Raw genomic sequence first — 11,291 nt, forward strand, 5'->3', positions numbered from 1 at the left:
GTGGAAATATGTGTCTTCTTGTTTTCTAAATAATATAATATGTTCTTAGCTTAAAGTGAGATAACAGTTGTTTCTTTGCTATCTCCTGTGACCTCCTGTTGACCTGGGTTGACCTGAAGAACAAAGGAGCTCAGGAGACTACTTTTGGGGAAATTGCAGTCGTAAACTTGTCGTAAAGCAGGATGCCCATTTGTTATCTGTTTGGTAAAGAAATGCTTTGATCTTATAGATCAGCCCCTTTGGTATAAAAGCTTGGTGTTTTGTTAAACCTGCAGACTCTCTGCGACTGTCATCACGCTGTCATCTAATAAAGGCCCGAAGAACTGCTTTGCTTTTAGCATTTTTCTTAGCATTTTTGTTAGCCACAACATCCACAGCACTATGAGAAACTATAAAGTGCAGTACAAGTGTAAGCCGTAATTTTGACACAATTATATAATAAATTGTGGGAAACAGAAAAACTTACTGCGTGAGCCTTGTCTCTTAATCCTTTCTCTTTCTCTCTCACCTCTTGTTATGGTGGACAGGAAGTGGGCTGGTGAGGCGTGTTTCGGAGCTGGCGTTGTTTCCTGAGAGAGAGTTCATCTTAAGTTCATGAAGGAGGACGAGAGACTAGTTCAGATAACTTTGTTAAGGCCAGAACCCTTTTACAAACAGGCCAGTTTATTTGTGGCTCCTGTTGGAGGACATGTCTTTAAAGCTCGCGGCACTTCAGTATTTTGCATCCAATCCAGTCCACTTTATTTATATAGCACATTTTTATAAACAAGTGTTTCCAAAGTGCTGGACATAAAATCAGCAATATAGGAATAACAAAATAAATAAATATAATAAAATCAAGTGAAACCAAACTATACATTCAGCAATTATATGAAATAAATAAATTGTAGGAAACAGAGAAACTTACTGTGTGAGCCTTGTCTCTTAATCCTTTGTCTTTCTCTCTCACCTCTTGTTATGGTGGACAGGAGGTGGTTTGGTGAAGCGCGTTTCGGAGTCTGCGTTGTTTCCTGAGAGAGAGTTCATCATAAGTTCATATCTTCACTTTACTGTGTGGATGCCGAACTACTCCTGGTATTATTACGCCTTACAATATAGATCCCCTTTTGATCCGCATTGTTTAATTTTGTGTAATTTTACTTTATCGTGTAACACTTCATGTAACCATATTTAAAAAGGGAAAACGTGGAAGAGCTTGGTAGCTTCTGTCTTCACCTGGTTTAGAGCTATAGAGGAGAGGAGAGGAGAGGAGAGGAGGCTAAAAGCTAACGCCGTCTGTGCTGTGATTACGTGACTGAGGACAAGCGTGAAGACCAGACAGGTACAAATGAACTCGTCTAAGCTCAGGTAAGAACATATCTCAGTATGTAAAAACGGTGGCCTGTTCCTTTAACAAAAGCTTGGCACGTTTGAATTGCTCGAACACTTTCAACAACTCTAATATGGCGGATGTCGCTATGAAGGGGCTACGTCATAAAACCTGGATCGCTGTCTTCATCAGGGTGTGTCCCGCCTAATGCCCAAAGCTGCTGGAAAAAAACCCTTAACAAAAAGACTCGTAAGAAAACAGGAATCCACCACAGTGAACTTTATTAAATGAACTTCTTTGTGTTGCATCAGAGTCAAATAAAAATTTACAAAAATCCGATATGTACAAAACTCCGCACATGAATTCATTTAACACTTTTTTTTTCTTTAATCTTTATGTTTTTTTTTTTTTTTACAATAAAAGTTTCTCCCACTCGTTTGAATGCACCAGACTCCCCCACACACTTAGGCAACGAAAGACCCCGAGGTTTTTTCAGTCAAAAATACACGACAAACGGCACAAGTTTCTTTTTCTCTAAAGTTTTTAGCGATTACAGCCTCACAGTCAGAAATGTGTTTTTACATGTACAACTCTGCATACACTTATTTACAAGGTTTTTTTTCTTCCTACATCTTGTGCTTACTGTGCTTCGACTAACTTCACTTCATCCGTCAGCAAAACTCCACAAACTGATCTTAACAACAAACTGTGCAGACTTTGGAAAGGTTTTGAGAATGACAAAGTGTAGCAAAAATGCACAATAAGTGGAAAACACAGTCTTCTCCGCTAATGTTGCTTTTCTGTCGTGTTTTTGCCAAGTTCTTGTCACATTTTTGTTTTGTTGTCACTATTTCAACACTTTTTTCACTAAGCTTTAGTTTTTGGTTAATGCCAAGAAAAATGTGCTCGGTTCAGGTGGGGGTTAAGAGGTTAATTGCAGTTCTTATATTTGAAGAGTTTCGTGGCGCTAGGCTAGTGCTAGGCTACTGCATTTCGATGGTATCAGCTAGCCTGCATTAAAAACAGTGTGACCCGCTCCACAGAGCACCTGAGGCAAATCACTTATAACACCAGACTAACCATATAAATGTCTGTGTCCATAGAATCATGTTTGGAATATAACTGACCTGCATCCCATGAATTATTGCATTTTGAGGAACTATTTTCTAGCAGATCACTCCGCCGCTGCATAGCTTATACAACCACGAAGCTGATGCTGCTCAAATATAAGTTATTTTAAATGCAAAATGGTTAAAATTATTCTATCGACACAGACATTTATATGGTTAGTCTGGTGTTATAAGTGATACGCTCAGGTGCTCTGTGGAGCGGGTCAGACTGTTTTTAAAGCAGGCTACTAGTTACCATAGACTTGCACTAGCCTAGCGCCACAACACTCTTCAAATAAGAACTGCATGAATAAAGAAAAAAATGAAATCTCCAGAAATCAGCAACACTCTGGATAACTAGGAAACGAGGCCCTATGTCAAAAATCCTGAAATATCCCTTTACGTGTTAGTCACACTTAACTAATGAATTATTCATGATGAATTAAGTGTTATTCATTGTTTATTAAGTCTAAATAAGGTGAAGTTGTTCCAAACTCAATAAATCAGGCTAGGAATTAGATATTTAAAAAACGAATAATTATTAAGTCCAAGACTAGAAAGTTCTAAGTCTGTAGGAGCGACTAATGTTGGAGATACAGTTGCCAAAATGAGAGAAAATTGCATTTTGACCCTTGAAATGACCGTTTCCCAAATACATCTATGTTAAGAGACCAAATTGGCTTAAAACCTGAAAAACAATTGACTTCAATTTACTAAATCTGTGACTTGTGCGTTGTTTCTTTGGCAGCAGAATTATGATATTGTTTCATCAAACGACTCAAATCGTGCTATCGTTTTAGGCTGACGTTATTTCTCAGTTTGCCACAGTATTAGCGGAGGAGGCCGGGATCCCATTGTGACGATGGTAAAGATGTATTTAGTCACTTTACGCTTTTGCCCAGGCTTGTACATTCAGTTTGTAATAAAGTTGTTGTTAGTTCGACCTGCTACACAATTATTTTAAAACGTCTGGGTGAGATGGATGCTACCTGAAAATGTGGTGTGTGAACTCGTGTTTCTGTCAATGGAAAACAGAGATTTTGTTCAACGGAACCAAGAAAACAGAAGTCAGTCCCTCCAGGGTTTCGCAATGTTGTGATCGCAGCTGCAACTTCTCCAAAAGTCCGAAACTTTCCCCTATCGCAATAATCTGCCATTTCCTTAACTCCGTGACTTCTGCTCAAATAAAGTGAGTTTCTGATAAGTAAAATCTGTTTTACTGTTATATGCACCGGAGGAAATGTTGTCCAGCGCCTCAGTCATTCACCGCCCTCCGACCGAGTCTCATTTCTCTGCTACTGGGTCTTTATTTGGCGACAGTCTGTTATCTGACTAAATGCACAGCGTGTACAAGGTTCTGTTTTTAAAAGGCCAGTCTCACCAGCCTGGGGACTGGTTAGAGACAGGGATGGGAGGGTCTGCCAGGCGGGTTGTTTCAAATGTGATCTGTAAAGCACTTTGTGACACATTCTTGTATGAAAAGCGCTTTATAAATAAAGTTTGATTTAGTTGAAGACTTGTTGGAGACTCGAGTCGCCGCTGGTTATGGAGACGTCTCCTGGTCGTCATGCATTGAAAATGAACAATGCAAAGACCCACTTATTTTGTACGGCATTCTCTTAACCTCTTACCACCCGCCTAAACCAAATGCATTCTGTCCTCTTTTGGCTGTGTAACACCTCATTTGAAAGCTAAGACCCATGAAACTGAGCTTTTTCCTGGCGTTGTTGCTGTGTTGTGTCACCTTTTGTATGTTTTTTTTTGGTCACATTTTTGTTGAGTTTTTGCCACATTTTTGTTACATTTTTGTCACATTTTTGTTGAAGTTTTGTCACATTTTTTTAAGTTTTTGTCACTTTTTGTTGAATTTTTGTCACATTTTTGTTGCGTTTACATCCTTGTTTTCTTCTCATTTTTGTGGCTGTTTTGGTGCTTTTTTTCCCAAAAAGCTTTTTGATTAGGGTAAAGCCAAACTGGAGAAAATGGGATCCGTTCAGGTGGGAGTTAAGAGGTTTATATGTCTTTTTGTGTGTTTTTACTGCTGATGTGTTTTGTGTTTTTATCTGTAGCCACTGTAGCGTTTTCAGATGTGTTTTCATGTGTTAAGTGCAGTACTAATGAAAAGTATTATTATTATTTTAACATGTTCGATTTCAGCAGAGACCACATGGAGACTTGTGGTCTGCATTGTTTCCGAGAGGTCGTATGGAGTCGCTTTAAGATCTCCTTGGTCTCCGACAGGTCTCTCAGACATTGCAGAGACGTCACAGAAACATCTCACAGATTGAGGACAACAAATAGTGTTCACAACACAGCGGCTTGAGACACGTAGACCTCTCTACCTGGAGACTCGCCTCACCTCCAGAGGACGTCTCGGAGACGTCTCCATGACCAGCGGCGAGACGAGTCTCCAGGCCGGTGATACGGGCCCTTTGCACAGTATGTGTGGATACAGGGCGGAGTCTCTGCACTTCTCTCCGGTGAGATAGGCCCTTAAATAATACAACTATCGGAAATATCTATTGAAGTGTTTTCTTTATCCCCAGACTCTTTGGTTTAAACTGATGTAAAAATGCATCGAGAACTTTGGGGAAAATTGTCCACGACTTCCTGGAGGGACTGAGCAGTAACAAAATACAAACTCTTGCACTTCTTTTTCACTCTGACACAGCAGCGGGGCCTTTCAGAAAAACAATCCACACACACTCAGATCAAGTTCACAAAAACAAAACCATGAACAAAAATGCACTCGGGTGTATCTTAAATAAAAGGCAAAATTCATGGCACCAACAAAGAAAAAAGAGCGAGAAAATGATGAATAAAAACATGAAAGCACAAATGTGAAGTTACGCAAAAAAAACAAGGCAAATGAAATCTCTGAAATGGCAAAAAGAGGCGTTGTGATTAAATCTGATCTAAATAAGAATCTTATCAGTCAGTTGTGCTCCTCCTAAGGCCCAGTGCCTGTGCTTTAACATAAAATAATGTTTCATATCCTTAAAGGCAAAAAAGAAACTCAAAAAAGTGTCCGTTCATCTTTGACGGCGTTCAAATTTGGGACTGTTATAAAGTCCATGTAAAGCAGTAGTTTCGTTGTACTACAGTCTAAGTACACATTACTTTGTGCTCATGGGGCGTCACACGACACAGCAGCCGCACATTATCAAAGTTTTACAAATAAAGCTACAACACAGAAACATGTGAGTGAAGGGCTGCGCGATGTCCACAGAAATACAATCCAAACGCAAGTGAAAAGTACAAGTTAGAGGTACTATTACTTAAGTGAGTAGCTTTTATGACAGAGGAGGAATCTGTACTTTCTACTCCACAACATTTTTTATTTAGAGTAAAAGTAAAAGTACTGTATTTTCAGCAGTGACCTCCTTTTTTGGTCCAGACCTGGTTTAAACCTGGTGTAGTTGTAATTGTGGGCTAGCCCTGGTTTAGACCCAGTTTATTCCTAGTTTAGACCTGCTTTAGTCCTGGTTCTGCCCTATTGTAGTCTTGGTTTAGACCCATTTTAGTCCTGGTTTAGTCCTGGTTTATGCTGCGTTCCATTTGTCTTCAGAGGTCGGAACTCGGAGCCAGGAAAAGTCGTTTCATCCGAGTTTCAGCGTTCCAGTTGTGAAGTCGGAATTTTTAATGACAGTCAAAGAAATGAGAATCATTTAAGCTGTGATGCTGGTGAAAATACAACATAATATGAAATTGCAAGTTCCAAGTACAAATGGAAGGCAGCATTAGTCCTGGTTTAGTCCCCTTTTAGCCTCCTGTTGTAGACTTGGTTTAAACCCATTTTTGCCCTGGTTTACCTCTGGCTTCGACCTAGTTTAGACCCATTTTAGACTTAGTTTCACTCCTGGTTCAGCCCTGGTGTATAGTCTTGGTTCAAACCTAATGGCCGCTTGTAGCAGAGATTCACGACGACGACACTAGGGGCCGCCATTGCTGCAGTACCTCCATATAGCGGCGGCGGAACAAGCTAGTTTTACATTACATAGCATTGGACTTTAGACACGTTCTGTAAAGCCTGGTGCCTTTACTTTTTAAAATCTTCCTACAGCGAGATATTGCTCCTGTCATAACGCTGGGTTAGGCAGAATTAAAGGGGCCAGGTCTGGTTTTCGTAAGAAACATTTTTAGAAATCTCGTACTAATGAGGGTCGGGCTGTTAGCAATGGAGCTGCGCGGCTACGACCGAACTACACGTCACACAAGGGCGGAGTCTACAGTGAAGATCCCGCCCATATGCCCTTTTTAGGAACAGGCTCCGTCAGAGCTGGGGAGTCTGTAAATCCGCCATGATTTCCCCCTTGAACGTACTTATTTTGTACCGGGTGAGGAATGACGGTCTGCTAATAATATGTCTCTGGTTTAAACCCATTTTGCCCAGGTTTAGTCCGGGTTTGAAAACAATATTTTAAAATAAATGTACTTTTACGTTTTGCTTCTTAACCTCTTACCATCCGCCTAAACCAAATGCATTCTGTCCTCTTTGGCTATTATATAGGCCTGTGTAACACCTCATTTGAAAGCTAAGACCCACAAAACTGATCTTTTTCCTCGCATTGTTGCTGTGTTGTGTCACCTTTTGTATGTTTTTTTTCTCTTTTTTTTTTCATTTTTGTCACATTTTTGTTGAATTTTTGTCATTTTTTTGTTGAGTTTTTGTCACATTTTTTGTTGAATTTTTGTCACATTTTTGTTTAATTTTTGTCACATTTTTGTTGAATTTTTGTCACATTTTTGTCGAATTTTTGTTAAGTTTTTGTGACATTTTTATTGAGTTTTTGTGACATTTTTGTTGAATTTTTGTCACATTTTTGTTGAGTTTTTGTGACATTTTTGTTGAGTTTTTGTGACATTTTTGTTTAATTTTGTCACATATTTGTTTAATTTTTGTCACATTTTTGTTTAATTTTTGTCACATTTTTGTTTAATTTTTGTCACATTTTTGTTGCGTTTACATCCTTGTTTTCTTCTCATTTTTTGTGGCTTTTTTCCCAAGAAGCTTTTTGATTAGGGTAAAGCCAAACTGGAGAAAATGGGATCCGTTCAGGTGGAAGTTAAGAGGTTAAGTACCTTTGCAACCTTTGTATACTTTTATACTTTCACTTGAGTCAAATTTTAATCTGATACCTTTGCTTTAACTGAATTGTTTGTGTGTTTCCCGACAGCGCACAGCCCTGTGAGTCTGAACGAGTGGCACTTCTAACTCAAGGCATGAATCGCGAGGTAAAACCTTCACACACACACAGGCCCAAACAGAACGCTCTGTCCCGGCAAAACCTCCCACAAATCCTTCCTAAGTCTCTATTTTCATCAATCACAGAATGACACACACGGCTTCAACACGCAGCCAGGAAAAAAAAAACAAATCACATTGATCTTTTCCGCTCTCTGTCCGATAGAAAACGCTGCAGATTTTTTGGGATTTCTGTACAGGCGGATCACGTTTTGGCTTCTCCCTTTTTTTCCCCCCGACTCGTGTAAAATCGTCCCCGCTCTGAATGCGGCGCGGAGCTTCTTGGCATTTGGAACTTTTACACGGAAAGAGGAGCGGAGACGGCGGTCCAAAGGTAGTTTTCGTTTTGAAGGAGGAATCCGAGAGGAGGAGAGACGAAGATGGAGGAGGTGCTACTTCAGAGGCTGGCTGTGATTGGTCGCCCGGGCTGAGTCCACACTGTCGCTCCGAAGCTGATGTGTCAGTCAGAGCACACGATTAAAGCCACACTGCGGGACATTTCACACTGCAAGTCAATCAAACACGAGCAGACTTTTGATACAGTGAGTTTTTGTTGGTTTAAAGTCGACATATGATGCACAATCAAAGCTTAAAAACATCCCGTGAACCAAACATTGATATTTTAGAATTTGAAATCATGTCTATGTAAAGAAAAGACAGTAATGAGTGAGAGACCAGGCTTTTCAGTGAGCCTAGAGCGCCCTCTGCAGGCAGGAGTGTGAAAGATGCTGTGAATAATGTCATAAAACTAAATCTAAAAACTAAAATCAGACTTTCAATTCCATCGAAATCTATGGCACCTTGAAGAACACACACTGCGGAGCATGTAAGTCGTTAAAAGAATTACATTTGACCCTGACAGGCATAAACACTACATTTCTTTCAAAATAATGTCAACGATCGACTGTATTTACTCTAAATTTAAGTAAAAATATTAAACTTGTGATCCACACCGTCTCCAAATGCAGGTTTTGCTAACATGTTCCATACGTTTTCTTTCCGTTTCACATTTTTTTGCTCAAAAGCGTTTGGTTGTTTGGCATGGTTCAGCTATCTCACGGTGGCAAACAACAACAAGCTACAAAGAGTCATAAAGAATGCAGGGAAGGTGATTGGCTGTGAACAAAAATCACTGGACGTCCTTTATCAAACAGCTCTGCGTAGATCAGTCGAGTCCATCATCAGGGACTCAGAGCCTCCTTTATCTGATGAGTTTAGTCTGACGCCTCTGGGCGCCGCGACAGAGCGCCTTTACAAGGGCTCATGTGTGCCGAATGCAATAAACCTGCTGAATAAGCACTAGTGGAGTCGCAGCAACTGTTTGTAATTGTTTTATCATTAACTTATTGTATTTGATCCTGTCTGTCATGTCTGTTGTGACTATGGTGAACCAAGACACATTTTAGACACAATCACATCAACTCATTTTTTGTCACATTTTTGCCACTTTTTGGTCACATTTTTGTCTTTTTTTTGCCAAATTTTCATCACATTTTTGTCATATTTTTGTAATTTCTTTTGTCACATTTTTGTCTTTTTTTTTTGTCACATTTTTGTCATTTTTTCGTACATTTTTTGTCAATTTCTTTTGACATTTTTGCCACTTTTTCATTAATGTTTTCTCACTTTTTTGTCACATTTCCATCATTATTCTTGTCTCAGTTTTGTTGCTATTTTCACAGCTTTTTTCCAGAAGCTTTTGGACTGGGGTAAAGCCAAACTGGAGAAAATGTGCTCGGTTCAGGTGGGAGTTAAGGGGTTAATCTAAATTTAATAAGCCACTGGGACGTAAGTAGCAGTGACCCATCTCCATGATAATCATCAGAAACACATGGCTGGAGGATTCACCTATTATACATGTTTTTAGTGGTAGGGGAAACCTATGCAGACACGGGGAGAACATGCAAACTCCACACAGAAAGGTCCAGGTGGGAATCGAACCCGGGACCGATCACTTCACTTACGAAAAAATAAAATTAATTTAGAGTCAAGTCTATGTGTGTTGGTGGATCTATAAAGAAATAAAGAAAAAAAGTTTAAGTGAAATCAGAAAATCAGAAGATGAGGCCACAGTTTCAGACCCTGGACTTCGCTGTAGCCAGATCTGAATAATAGATCTCAGTCGTATCAGCTTTACCAACACACAGTATGATGTGGAATGTCCCTCAGTGTGGCTTGAATAATATAAATCACAATTTTAAATGATAGAGATCAGAAAAGTCCAACTTTTTCTTCTGTGTGACACTTTTACAAAATAAAACAAAGTGCTTTTCCACTTGAGTAACTCGCGGTGGCCACATTTCAGCCAGAACTGTAGCTCTAAAGACCGTGTGCTTCCCCCGTGACTCTGAGTATTTTCCTCCTTTCCACACCGTGAGCGTGGACAGCGTGGACACAGCCCGATCATTGACCAAAGTGAAGAAACCCAAAGGGAAATGGGAAGTTCAGACGAGGGAGGGGGTGAATTTTCAGTGTCAACAAAGATGGCGGACGTTTCCCCCCGTGTCTCTTTCACTTCCGTCCACCGCAGAGGACACACGCACACACACACACACACACACACACACACAGGTTTAGTTTCACCAGTTGACAAAGGTTAATCCGTCCACGAGAGGAGTTTCCCTGATGAGAACGAAAGTATGTTCCAGAAGAAGTCGCCACAAAAACAAGTGCTCGATTTCAGAGGGTACAGTGTAAAAATATACCGACATGAGCGAACGGCGGCGAATTTAGGATCAGTGTTTGGGGGAGAGTTGACAAGATTAGATTCATTTATATATCTGTATTTATATATCTGTATTTATATGTTTGCCGGTGAGAAAGGCCCTTTAATCTACAAGTGACAAAAGCTTCATGTCACATATGAAAAAGATCTTTATTACTAGTGAGTCGTCTTAAAGCAGTACTAAGTAACGCATGCCCCTAGAGGCCATAAGCGCCACTGCAAGCGTCGTAGCATGTTACGGTTTTTTACTCCTTAATTGTCCGTGAGAGTAAATACTACACTGACAGAAAAGACAAAGGGACAGAGGGATATTATCATCCAATTACACAATGGAGATCATTTGTTTCACTCAAACTTGGCTGTAAATACTGTTTAAGTGGTGCTAGCCCACAGTTAGCTTTGCCCGCTAGCCTGTTAGCTTCTTCTTTGTGATTCCTTTAGTTGTGTATTGGGGCCTTCGACCCGGATGCAATTGTGGTTTTCTGTCCAGAGACACCAGGGGGCGATGAAAGACCCCCAATCCTCACATTAACACTTGTATTACCCCCAGAGGGACTACTGAAATGATTTATTAAGGTAAACAAGTTACTTAGTTCTGCTTTAAGAATTATTTATTTTAGCAATTTTGATGGTGAGAATTATTTTCTGTTTTGTTTGTGGAATTACATGGATCCTCATATTATTAATCAGACTTTTAAGCTCAGTGACTCCTCTATTAGGATTTGAATCTATCATTTGTTTCACTTCTTTTTACATCTGCTTGAGTAAAACTAACGTAACTTAACCTCTTAACCCCCCGCTTTATCTGAGCACATTTTCTACAGATCGGTTTTACCCAAATCCAAAAGCTTCTGGAGCTCACAGAGTAACACCTTATTTGAAAGCTAAGACCAACAAAACTGA

The sequence above is a fragment of the Gobius niger genome (genome assembly GCF_951799975.1).
Source record: "Gobius niger genome assembly, chromosome: 8".
Lineage (NCBI taxonomy): Eukaryota > Metazoa > Chordata > Actinopteri > Gobiiformes > Gobiidae > Gobius > Gobius niger.